General features: G+C 45.3%; 1 non-coding gene across 1 annotated transcript; it reads right to left on the minus strand.

Annotated features, from left to right (window-relative positions):
* Window positions 1–11,433: 11,433 nt before the first annotated feature.
* On the minus strand, window positions 11,434–11,540 carry LOC114498206. Its single transcript, XR_003684653.1, has one exon. It is a non-coding gene; the product is annotated as a U6 spliceosomal RNA (small nuclear RNA).
* Between the last annotated feature and the right edge of the window lie 2,238 nt (window positions 11,541–13,778).

A 13,778-nucleotide genomic window follows, 5' to 3' on the forward strand; every position in this document is an offset into this window, starting at 1 on the left:
TAAGGGTGAGAAGAAAAAAGGAGACAACTGTAATAGCATAATCAATAAGATATACTTTAAAAAGAAAAGAAATGAGTCCCAGTGAACACCAACAGTTAGAAGTTAGTGAGATGAGACTGAATGAACACAGTGAGGGAGACTGAGGGGACACAGCCTAGGGGTTAGGAGAGATGTCAGGCAAAAAGAAGTGTCCTGGAGACCAGGGAAGAAGGTATCTCAGGACAAGCAGAGATCTCTTGTATGAAATACAGCCAGTGGGTGAGGGGAGATGAACTCTGGGAATTGTTGGGTTCAGCTTGGTAACAGCATGGAGATCTTGATGGGAGCTGTCTGGAGGAATTAAGGAAGGCAGAAGCCTGCTAGAGTTGGTATGAGACACTAGGAAGACACAGAGAGGGAGTGTGTGATGTCACAGTGTCCTAGGAAACTGATGGGTCCCTTCGCTGCACATGGACCATAGGACAGGGGAGGATGCAATCAGAAGATGTCAAAGAGGGTTTGTGACTGTGTGAATATGTGGAATGTGGAAGAGCAAAGCTCTAGTTGCCACCCAGCATTCTGGCTTGTGTCCTTGGCCGAATGTTCTGACCTTTCTGAGATTGCAAACATGGGAAGAGTAGCAAGTCTTCAAGGGGGGCTGAGGAGTTCAGCATGGCATGACGAGCTGGGGCACCCAAAGACTTCAGGTAGATGGGGATGGGATGCATCAGATATTCAAGACTTCAGGAGAGAGGTCTGGGCTGAGATGCAGATTTAGGAGATTAAAGCAAGACCAAGGCTGAAAGCTGGCTCTGTAGTAAATGATCAGAAGTATCTTCCATTTATCAAGTCTATTCTATCAGACATTAGATGCTTATATGCCTCACCTTGTTTGCTCTCTCAGCCACCCTGTAACATCAGTAACATCATTTTCCCAGATGTGGTATAAATTCTACAGTGTTGAGTGACTTATTTAAATCACACTTGAATTAAATGGTATTCCAACATCAAACTGTCTTGACATCCAAACCCAGGCTCTTTCCAGGGCCTTTGAGTTTAGCAGGGACATTGGACTCCTCATCCAAACCACACACACAGTATGCCAGGCCTGGTGCTGAGGTCCTGCGAGGGCCCTGTGGTGGCACGGGCACACAGTAGGAACTCTCCAAACAATGCTGGATTGGAATGTGCTAGTAAGTTCTGCCAAAGATTATGAGTGTGGGCAGCCTGAAATCTGAAGCTGATCAGTTGTCTTTGTCCACTGGCAGAAGGTATACTTGGTTCAGGGCTGGTTGCCCTGGCAGAAGCTAGGAAAATTCCCAGAAATAAGCTTCCCACAGGGGAGAGTTGACCAAAAAAGAGCTACAGCCCACAGAAAGTGTCTCTGGAGACTAGGAGTGGAGCAGCCACCTTCCCCGTTTCCCTGCATCTGCCTTCCTTGTCCATGTTACTACCTTTAGCCAGAGCTGCCAGTCCTAGGGACTTGATCTTGCCCAGGCAGCACAATTTTCTCTCTTGGAGTGAGCAAGGAGGTGGTTCCTCAAAAAGTTAAAGATAGAATTACCACATGACCCAGCAATTCCACTCCTAGGTATACACCCCAAAGAACTGAAAACAGGTACTTGAACAAATATGTGTATGTATGTGCTTATAGCAGCACTATCACAATAGCCAAAACATGGAGACAACCCCATCAACTGATGATGGATAAGCAAAATGTGATATCATTCGGCCATAAAAAGAAACAAAATAATGATACAGCTACAACATAAACCTTAAAAACATTTCACCAAGTGAAAAAAGCCATACAAAAAAGACCTCATTTTAGATGACACCATGTATATGCAATGTCCAGAACAGGCAAATCTACATGTATAGAGTAGGCAGTTTAGGGGTTACCAAGGGCTGGAGTGAGCAGGAGGAAAAATTGGTACAGGTTTCTTTTTGCAGTGATGAAAATGTTCTGGAATTAGTGGTGATGATTGCACAACTCTATGAATACACTAAAAAACTAAATTGTACACTTTAAATGGGTGAATTTATACATGTGAATTATAGTTGTCCACCTTTATCTCGGGATACAACCCAAGACCCCCAGTGGTTGCCTGAAACTGTGAATAGTACCAAGTCCTACATATACTATGTTTTTTTCCTATACCTACTTACCTTTTCACTTAGAAGAAGCACTTTGCAGCTTCTCTGGCATATCCAAGTTGCCAGCATCACGACTCTTGCACTTCAGAGGCGTTATTAAGCAAAAAAAGGGTGACCAAAACACAAGCACTGAGATACCATGACAGTTGATTTAATAACCAATATCGCTGCTAAGTGACTAACTGGCAGATAGCATATACAGCATGGAAACAATAGGCAAAAGGACGACTCATGTCCCCGATGGGACACAACTGAATGGTACAACATTTCATCATGCTACTCAGAACAGCATGCAATTTAAAACTTATAAATGGTTTATTCTGGGAATCTTCCAATTAATATCTTTGGACTTTAGTTGACTACAGGTAATTGAAACAGTGGAAAGCAAAACTGCACATAGAGGAGACTACTGGACACCTTAAATTTTTTAAAAAGCTGAGAGTAAATTCTCAGATCATGTAGAGACATTCTCTAGCACCCCGATGTGTGAATACAGACTCTTGTTTGTTGCCTCCATCTCAGGCTGTGCTGAAGAAACAGTAATTGTGGGGACATGGAAAAAGAGTACCTCTCAAAGTAGCTTGAGGAAAAGGGAAGATTTACCAGATAGAGGCAGGAATAGTTCATGATGCCTGAGGGCAGGCAGGGTAGGACTGGGGAAGTAAAAACCAGAAGGGAAAGCTGTCAGGAACCAAGGCAGCCCCTTTTCCAGCCTCCCTCCTGTCTCTACTCCAGGCTGTCTCTGCTTATGTAAGAATCCACATGACTGCCCCAAAGGCCCTGTCTGTTTACCTCCAGAGCTCAACACTGGCTAATACCTGACCTTGACATGCTATGCTCCAGTTCTAGGATACATACAATCTGATGGGACCAATCCTATTTTTGGATAGATTCCCAATTGGCTGAAGCTCAGAAGAGGCTGGGAAAAAATGGGCCATTCCTTTTGTATTCTAAGGATAGTTAAGAGCACCGCTAAGTGGTGGGACAGACAGGCTGAAGAACACCTGACCCCTGGACTCCAATATGCTGTGTCATTTGTCTCTGCTTCTCTCAGCTTGGTTCCCTCACTGCCAGCTGGTGTTTTCCACATGGCTGCCAGTAGTTGCAGATCTACACACCATGGAGAAGAAAGGATTCTTCTACTCCCAACATGAAGAATATCAGAGAACTTGTTTAGCCCAGCTTAGGTCATGGAAAAGGACATGAGGTCAACGGACACCCAGGGATGGTGCTCTCTCTGTAGACATGTGCACAGGGTAAGGACAGTTCCCAAGAAGAAGGAGAGAAGACAGAACTACAGATGTCTTCCACAGAGTCTGTAATAGTTGGAAATTGGGACAGTATAAGAACATTATCTTATCTGATCAATATGTGAGGGCATCTTGGAGGAAGGCAGGAGAGGGGAAGTGTTTTCATGACAGAAGAGTTTCCATCTGGTACCTTCAAAGTTGCAGTTATTACAACAAAAGGTTGGTAACTATCTCAACAGATTCTGATAATCAGGGGAGTGTCAGGGAGGCCTTCACCAAGAAAGCACTATAGCCACATACCTGTTAAGAACCCAGTGTATGCTCAGTACTTTCACATCCCCAGAGCACCTATGCCAATGAATTCTTTCCCTGTTTTTTAGAAAACAAAAACTGAGGCTCTGAGAGGCAAAGTCACCCATTTCAGAGGAACAAGACTCACTGAACGACTTCTGACTCCAGCTTGGACCCCTTCCATAGTTGTACACACCTCCCCTTTGCAGATCTCTGAGGTGGCAGGGGGTCAGGACTGGGGCTGGATGTGGAGCCTAGATGTGTGTGGCCAGATGCAAGCAGCCTAGACCTCAGAAACTACAGCCACAGAGCCCATGGCCATTGCCAGACACTTCAGAGCTCCTGTGGGAGCTGCTGGGGTAGGAGACAGGCAGAGAGTTTGTATGTCTGGGAGATCACATCCTCCAAATAAACACATTCATGAGGAAACGGGGGGGCTCCTCCCTGTGACTGAAGCCATTTGTTTCCAAGCAGTAAACTGTGGCTGACCTGGAGACTGGCTGATGATTCCAGGGAAGAAACTCATTGTGGCTCCATGGACTCCAAGGTGCTTGCCCTGAGGGCCTCCCCTAGACCTCCAATACAGATGTTGGGGTCTTTCTGTGGCCACCATCTCTGAGGAGACAGGCCTGGGAGGTACCTGTTTGTTCCAGAGAAGTCTTGGGGGAAATGCAATCACTGTTTACACTTCCTGGCAAGACTGAGATTTAGGGCAGATGAAGCAGATGTGTCCTAGAAACCCCAGAGAAGACACAGAGAGGAAGATTCCAAACCAATGTGAAGAGACCTCTAATGGTGAGAGATGTCTGCAGAACAAATGTGGGTTACTCTGTGAGTAGTGGGCTTCTTATTGTTGGAGGTGTATGAGCTAAGATCAAATGTCACTTTGAAGGACAGATGAGGAGGGAATTGCAGCAGCACTGGTGAGTCAGTCTATGTGACCTTCAAAGTCCTCTCCCAACCCTGGGCTTCCAGGCTTCTCTATTCCTCTCCCAAGCTTTATTTCCATCCCATTCCTTTTGTTCTAGGGAATACTTATGGGATGAACATTGCCATTTGCTTCCCGGCATTTTTTTGCACCCTCCCAACATTCCGGGACAGCTGCCATGCTCTTCTGGTGGACTGGCCCCACCTCCAGCCCTAGAAGACTGTAGGAAGGCCCTGGTTAGTCTCAGCCAGTCAGCATGCCCCTATCTCTTGCCACAGTGAAGGGTTGCTGGGTGGGCAGTAACTGAAGACTAAGGCAATCAATCAGAGTATTCACCTGGACACTTGGTTCAGGTGTGGGCACAGGACCTCAGCAAGACAAACCAGAGTGCAGTCCAAGACTACAGTGTGACCACTATGGGAAGGATTGCTCCATCTCCCAGTGGGCATAATTGAGGAAGCACATGCCCAGCATAACAGATGTACTTGGTGCCCTTCCCATACCCCCTGTCCTATTTCCAATTGCTAGTTCTTCTTTGTTGTTGTTGTTGTTGTTGTTGTTGTTGTGTGTGTGTGTGCGCGCGCACACGCGCACGTGTTTGTGTGTGTGTTTTGCCTGAGGTTTTTTCTGAGGCTTCTGGAGCCCACTCTGCCTGCTCCTAGGGTTGTTGGGATAACTCTAGTACATGGTTCTACATCATTCCCCCCAATTCCACACTGGGATTGCTCTAGTTTTCAAAAGGTTCTTTTCTAGATGACCCTTTAGGCACTATTTCCTTTCCCTATCACAGTTTCCCATTTTTTAACTAATGTTTCCTGGGATTGTTTCCCCAAAAAACTATTTATTCTTACGTCCCCATCCCAGGATGTGGAGGAATCTAACCTAAAGTACCTAGATTGTTGCTGACAGCCGTGCTGAAGCCCCAGGGGAGCCAGCAGTAGGATGAGACTGGAACCATGGAAGAAGGCAGGCCAAGAGAACAACAAAAGTGGGTCCTCAGGGACATTGATGAGCCATTGGATCCACCCTTGCTTGAAGTCTAAACTTTTCCTCTAAACATTTCATTTATATGAACAACAAATTCCCTTCCTGGTCTAAGCCAATTTGGTTGGGCTTTCCAGTACTTGGGACCAAAATCACTGTGAGTGATTTCATTCACAACATGGAGAACCCCAAGTGTTTCATTGCAGGTAGGGATGGGAGACAGTAGATGCTTGGTAATAAGAAAGGGAGAGACAGCCTGCCGTGGTAGACAGAGTCAGATGGACACAGTTAAACTGTCAGCCCTGCTGCTCAGAGGAGCCACTTACTTTTCCTCTGTCAGGCTTAGCGTCCCTATCTATAAAACAGGAGCAAATTTGCCAGTCTTTCAGAATTATTGGGAGTTTTAAAAAGACACTTGAAAAGTGACTAGCATATAGCAAATATTAAATAAATGGTAGTTATCATCAATAATAGAAGAAGAAGAAAGAAAGAAAGGAAGAATGGAAAGGAGGATTTAATCTGTGCCCTTGAAGACTCTGTCAAACAGAAGTTCAGAGTTGGGGAGAGAAACAGGGAATGGCACAGTCTAACTGGAGAGGAGGGTGTGTCTTGGGATGCAGAGAGGTAAAGGTAGTAGCTGACAGTTATACAGCACTTTCTGAGCACCAGACATTGTTCTGAGCCCTTTCCATTTATTAATTCATTTAATCTTCACAAAAACTCTATGAAGCATGCACTATTATTACTATCACTTACCACTTTACAGAGAAGGAAACTGTGGCATGGAAAAGTTAAATAACTTGCTCAGGGCCTCAGAGCAAGTATGTGGTAGAGTCAGCTTGGAACCTAAGTGGTCTAGCTGCAGAGCCACACTTTTGACCTCACTCTGCTAATTCTTTGCATCCCTGAGATAAGAGTAATAATACTGCAAATGCTGAGTGGCTTTCATTACAGGATAAGGCATTTGGGCTCTATCTAGTAGGCAATAAATGTTTACTGGTATAGGCCTGAGGACAGTGAGAATATTGCATAAATCCCTGGTAATTGGTTAAATAGCTATGGAGTCATCCTTGGAAGCAGGTTTTAATACCATCCTTCCCATGGGAACAAAACTCCCAGTGTGTTTCTAACGGGGAATCCAGAGATTTGGGAAGCTGTTCTTACCCCAGTGAGAAATGAGTTAATGATGTAGGAAAAAGAATGATGGTCAAAATTAACTGTAAGAGAAACTACCAAATGCACCCTAAACTGTTCAAGAGGTTTGGAAATATCATTCTCTGAGGAATGCAGACTCTTACTCATCTTGAGACTGTTGAGGTTGGAGGAGAAATACCATAAGACCCTTCAAAAATAAACCCCAGTAGCCCTGGCTGGCATAGCTCAGTGGATTGAGTGCAGGCTGCGAACCAAAGCATCACAGGTTCGATTCCCAGTCAGGGCACATGCCTGGGTGGCAGGCCACGACCCCCAGCAACCGCACATTGATGTTTCTCTCTCTCTCTCTCTCTCTCTCTCTCTCTCTTTTTCCCTCCCTTCCCTCTCTAAAAATAAATAAATAAAATCTTTTAAAAAAAGGTAAAGGACATACATCCTCTTCTAAGTTTCAAGTCACACAGCTATCTTGCCCCCCACCCAAAGACCTAAAAAAATTATAGCAAAGATATTTAAATGTTACCAAATAAATACACAACAGTTCTTAGAAACAAGGAGAAGATATAGAAGTGAACCAGATACGTGAAGAATCTTTAAGAAACCCAAAACAGATGATGTGCTCGGATCTTAAAAATGAAGTGTGATACAGAGTACAAGTGGCTATAATATCTGTGGTATATCCAGCGAAAAGCATCTCTGCCCAGCTAGAGGTAAGGAAGGGGACTGTGGCTGGAGATACAACCTGGGGAGTCCTTGGGATGGATCTCCCTGGAGCCCGCCAGTGAGGGCACTGGATGGATGGAATCGCTCAGGGAGAGGGCACTCTCAGTAGTGTGAATGAGATAAGGACAAAGGATATTAGAGGGTAGTCAGAGGGAAGTGATTCTACTCAATGACCAGTCATTCAGTTCCTTGACTCTAATCCTGAATGTCACCATCTTTATCACTCTCCCCAGAAAGTTTGCTGCAAGACATTCTTAGGAAGTTGAGAATGAATATGCCAGAGAGACAAGTTTACTGGTGGGATTCTTGCTCTCTATCCCTAACCCCACCCATCATTTGCATTATTTCCTTGGGCTTAGCCATAGCTAGACATAACCTTGCTCTGAGATCTCCAGCTCAGAATGTTGAGCCAATGCCCTTCCCTTCTCAATAGGTTTAGGTCTTCAAAGCCCTCAGGAAGGACTCACCAAGGGCAGGGGGTTAGGACTGAGGCCCTCTCTGGGACAGAGATTTGAAGCAGAGGCTCTTCTCACATGACTGGAGTCACAGCATCTAGGACTTAACAAACACTGGCTCTCCCTGCTATATCCCCTGGGAGATCAAATCTCAGCCTTTGAAAAAGGAAGAGAAGGTGCTTCTGGTTGAACTTGGTGGGTTGAACACTGACATTAGCTTTCACTCCATCATTTTCTAAAATGAGAGTAAAAGGTCAAGAAAAGGTAAACCAACAAAAATAATGGGACTAAGAGAGGGAATTATGCAACATAATTTTCCAGGCTGGGAAGCTCATGTAAGAGTGTAACTAACCTTAGTAGAATAGAGAAAACTGAATCATAAAAATACAGGTAAAAAGCCATGAAGCAAGCTAATTTACAGGCAGAAGCCCAAAAGGCATGGGAATGGGAGACATTCCTTTCTTCTGGAAGTACATGTGAAGGTAGAACCAAGAAGAGGAATGGTTGGTCAAAAAGCTTGTTTAATTGCCCAACTGATTTGAAAATTTATGTCCAAGGACTTCTGGCCAAGATGGAGGCATAGGTAGATATGCTTTGCTTTCTTTTTTTAAAATATATTTTATTGATTATGCTATTACAGTTGTCCCATTTTCCCGCCTTCGCTCCCCTCCATCCTTTACGCCCTCTCCCACCCATATCCTCCCTTTTAGTCATGCCCATGTGTCATACTTATAAGTTCTTTAGCTTCTACATTTCCCATACTATTCTTACCCTCCCCTATCTATTTTCAACCTATAATCTATGCTACTTATTCTCTGTATCTTTCCACCTCTCTCCTCCTCCCACTGTCCTGTTGCTAACTCTCCATGTGATCTCCATTTCTGTGGTTCTGTTCCTGTTCTAGTTGTTTGCTTAGTTTCTTTTGGTTTTGCTTTAGGTGTGATGGTTACTAATTGTGAGTTTGCTGTCATTTTACTATACATGTTTTTTCTTTATCTTCTTTTCTTAGATAAGTCCCTTTAACATTTCATAAAATAAGGGCTTGGTAATGATGAACTCCTTCAACTTGACCTTATCTGAGAAGCACTTTATCTGCCCTTCTATTCTAAATGAAAGCTTTGCTGGATAGAGCAATCTGGGATATAGGTCCTTGTCTTTCATGACTTGGAATATTTCTTTCCAGCCCCTTCTTGCCTACAAGGTCTCTTTTGAGAAATCAGCTGACAGTCTGATGGGAAATCCTTTGTAGGTTACTGTCCCCTTATCTCTTGCTGCTTCTAGGATTCTCTCCTTCATTTTTACCTTGGCTAATGTAATTATGATGTCCCTTGGTGTGTTTCTTCTTGGGTCCAACTTCTTTGCGGCTCTCTGAGCTTCCTGGACTTCCTGGAAGTCTATTTCCTTTGCCAGAATGGAGAAGTTCTCCTTTATTATTTGTTCAAATAAGTTTTCCACTTGTTGTTCTTCCTTTTCCCCATCTGGTACCCCTATAATTCAGATGTTGGAACGTGTAAAGATGTCCTGGAGGTTCTCCTCATTTTTTTGAATTCTTATTTCTTCATTCTTTCCTGTTTGTTTTTTTTTTCTTCCTTCTGGTCCACTCTATTGTTTTTAGTCCCAGTTTCCTTCCCATCACTATTGGTTCTCCATGCATCTTCCTTCATCTCTTTTATGGTAACCTGCATTTTTTCATGTAATTTGCACCCAAAATCAACCAATTCTGTGAGCTTCCTGATCACCAGTGTTTTGAACTGTGCATCTGATAGATTGGCTATCTCTTGGTTGCTCAAAAGGATGAGCCCTGGGGCATTGATCTGTTTTTCTGTTTGAGACATGTTGCTCCTGTTAAGATGAGGGGTGGAGCCTTAGGTGTTCAATGGAGCTGGGCACCCCAGTCGCTAGATTGTGACATTGTATGTGGGGGCGGGGGCGGGGGCAGGAGGGAACAGTGGCGGTAGCTCAGTTCTCCTGGGATCTCAGTCCCTTCTCTGGGATCCCGGGTTGCGCGCTCTGCCCTGGTTCACAATTGCAGCCTCACTGGATCTGCCAGCTGCCGCTTGCGTACTCAGGGTCCACCCACTGCAATCTTGTGCGCCCCAGATGGCTTAGCACTCCCGGTCGCCTTATACACCCAGTTCTCCCCATTCTCCACGCACTGTGCGCCACAACCCGCGGCCAGCTGCTGCTCATCTCATTCCTCCTACTGGTCTGGATGAACGGGTCTATTTCAACTTCTTGGCTGTCCGACTTCCATTCAGATAAATTCTCTGTCAGTTCTGGGTGTCATTCTGCCTCTAAATTGTTGTTGTTCTAATCTTGGTTGTACGTGGAGGTATGGTGCGTCCACCTATGCCTCCATCTTGCCGGAAGTCTCTGCTTTGCTTTCTTGAACAACCAAAAGAAGGACAACAACCAATTTGAAAACAAAAACAATCAGAACTGCCAGAATGTTGAATTGTATGGAAGACAAACAACCAAAAAATTAAAAGAAGAAACATTCATGCAGACCGGGTGGAGATGGGCAGGCAGGGTGGAGAGGATGCATGGCAAGACAGTGGGTGGTGGAGTGGTAGTCCCACATTCATTTGTGGATAAACCAGGAGGAACAACTAGGGAGTGAGAGAGACCATGCAACCCAGGGTTCCAGCATGGGGAAATAAAGCCTCAAAGCCTCTGACTGCAAAAACCTGTCGGGGCTGCAGTGGCACAAGAAACTCTCAGTCTCACAGGAGAGTCTGTTGGAGGGACTCACTGGGCCCTAGAAAATGCACAGACCCCCCTACCTGGAATCAATACCAGAAGGGCCCAATTCGCTTGTAGGTAGCAGAGGAAGTGACTGAGAGGGGCAGGAGCTGAGCGAGTGGCATTGTTCCCTCTCTGATGCCTCCCCCACATACAGCAGCACAATGCAGTGAAGTGGATTGCCCTGCCTGGCAAATTCCTAAGGCTCTGTCCCTTATAGAAGCAACAGGTGTGCTGAGATAAAGAAATGTGGTCCACATGAAAGAACAGATCAAAACTCCAAAAAAAGAACTAAGTGACGAGAAGATAGACAATCTATCAGCTGCAGCATTCAAAACACTGGTAATCAGGATGCTCACAGAAATGACTGAAAGCCACTTTGCTGCATTGTGGTGCTGTATGTGGGGGAGGGATCTGAGAGAGAACAATGCCACTTGCTCAGCTCTTGGCTGGCTTTCAGTCACTTCCCCCACTACCCACAAGCAAATCGGGCCCTTCTGGTGCTCCTTACTGGGTGGGTGGGTGAGTTTGTGTACGTTCTAGGACCCTGTGGGTCTGTCCAATGAACTCTTTTGTGAGGCTGGGAGCTTCTCCCACTGCTGTAACCCCCACAGATTTTTACAGCCAGATTTTTGTTTTGTTTTGTTTTTAACTTTTTTTATTGTTGTTCAAGTACAGTTATCTCCATTTCCCGACCACCACCATTCCCCCCACCCCAACCATCTCCACTTTTCACCCTTGATCCTAACCCCCTTTGGTTTTGTCCATGTGTCCTAAAAATATGGAATGCTTCAAGAATTTGCATGTCATCCTTGTGTAGGGGCCTTGCTAATCTTCTTTGTATCATGCCAATTTTAGTATATGTGCTGCTGAAGTGAACACACAGCCAGAGGTTTTGAGGCTTTCTTTTCTTGTGCTGGAACACTGGGTTTCTCAGTCTGTCTTGCTCCCAACTTGTTTCTCCCAGTTTATCCGCATGTGAATGTGGGACCACCAGCCTCCTCTGCCTGGTTTTCCAGCCACCACCTTGCCACACATCCTCTCCACGCTGGCTGCCCATCTCTGCCCCTCTTACCAGTCTGGATGAATGTTTCTTCTTTAACTCCTTGGTTGTTGGACTTTTGTACAGTTTGAGTTTTGGGCAGTTCTGCTTGTTTTTGTTTTTAAATTGATTGTTGTCCTTTTGGTTATGTGAGGAGGCAAAGTGTATCTACCTACCCCTCCATTCTTGGCCAGAAGTCTCATTTCTTACTTCACATTTTATTTTTTAGAAGACTTTATTTATTTATTTTTAGAGAGAGGGGAAGAGAGGGAAAAATAATGGGAGAGATACACCAATGTGTGGTTGCCTTTCACATGTCCCCTACTGGGGACCTGGCCTGCAACCCAGGCATGTGCCCTGACTGGGAATCAAAGCAGTAACCCTTTGCTTTGCTTTCTGGTTCTCAATCCACTGAGCCATACCAGCCAGGACCTTAATTCCTATTTTCTACCTATACTTACTCCATGGGAGATCTCATTCTGTTCCATGGATTTCAATACCATCTCTATGTTGATGATTCTCAGTCCTATTTCAGACCTCTGTCTTTAATTTTATCCCAAAATGCCTACTTGACATCTCCACTAGAATGTCTAACAGACATCTCAAATGAACCATATCCAACACTGAGCTCCTAATCTTTCCCATAAACCTGCTCTCCTGCAGTCTGTCCTTTCCATTTCAGTTAATGGCAGCTCTACTTTTTCTAGTTGCTTAGGTAAAAAACATTTGGTATTATCTCTCACACTCTGCAAGAAATCTATCAGGAAGTTCTGTCAGCTCTACTTTCAGAATATATCCAGAGTCCAACCACTTTCCACCACCCTGCCAGCTAACAAGCTGGTCCCAGCCACCATCGTCTCTTGCCTAGATTACCAGTAGTTTTCAACTAGTGTCCCTGCTTCTGCCCTAGCCTGCTTCTAAGTATAATTTGGGTCATGTCACTCCACTCTTAACCCTCCATGTCACACCCAATGTTAGCCACTTTCCTTACAATGACCCACAAGGTTCTGTGTGGGACCCTGTTTCCTCTCCAAACCTTATCAACTTCTACTTTCCCTCTTGCTGTCCTGGGTCCTACTCCATGTTCTTGAATATGGCCAGCCTAGTCCAACCTCGAAGCCTTTGAACTTGTTTCCTCTCCCTAGAATGCTGTTCCTCCTGATATCTCCTTCATTTTTAGGTTTTACTCCCTCATTTCATTCAAGTTCTCACTTATCACTGTCTCAGAGAGGGCTACCTTAACTATCCCATCTAAAACATCAGCTGCTACTTCCAGCCAAGATGGAGGCATAGGTAGACACACTGTGCCTCCTTGCACAACCAAAATTAAGGACAAAAATTTAGAAACAAAAAAAACAACCAGAACAGACAGAAAATTGAACTGTACGGAAGTCGTGACAACTATTCATCCAGACCGGTAAGAGGGACAGAGTCGGCAGCCAGAGGAGAGGGGTCGCAGCAGAAAAAAGTGGTGGCTGGTAGACCTATGCATGTAGGGTGCAGGTGATGGCTATCAGACCCCCATGGCAGACCCTGGGTGCAGGGAGGCAACAAGCAGACCCAGTGAGGTGCCCAAGGCACCTGGCTGTCCACAGTCACACATTCATGCACAGATAAACCAGGTGAAAATGAGCAGTGAGACAGACCATGCAATCCAGGGCACCAATGCTGGGAAATAAAGCCTAAAAGCACTGATTGAAAACACTTTTGGAGGTTGAGGTGCTGGGAGAGACTCCCAGCCTCACAGGAGAGTTTGTTGGAGAGACCCACAGGGTCCTAGAACATACACAAGCCCACCCACCCAGGAACCAGCACCAGAAGGGCCCAATTTGCTTGTGGGAAGCCACAGAGGAGACTGAAATCTGACAGATGGTGGAGCAAGCGCCATTGTCCCCCTCTGACCCTGTCCCCACATATAGCATCACAACCCAGCAATGTGGGTTGTCCTGCCCTGGTGAACACCTAAGGCTCCGCCCCTCATACATAACAGGTGTGACCAGACCCCCCTACCCCCGCCACTGAAATGGCTCAAACGGAAGAACAAATCAAAGCCGCAGAGCCAATACTTTTAAGTGACG

This window comes from Phyllostomus discolor, chromosome 5, assembly GCF_004126475.2.
Source record: "Phyllostomus discolor isolate MPI-MPIP mPhyDis1 chromosome 5, mPhyDis1.pri.v3, whole genome shotgun sequence".
Taxonomy (NCBI): domain Eukaryota; kingdom Metazoa; phylum Chordata; class Mammalia; order Chiroptera; family Phyllostomidae; genus Phyllostomus; species Phyllostomus discolor.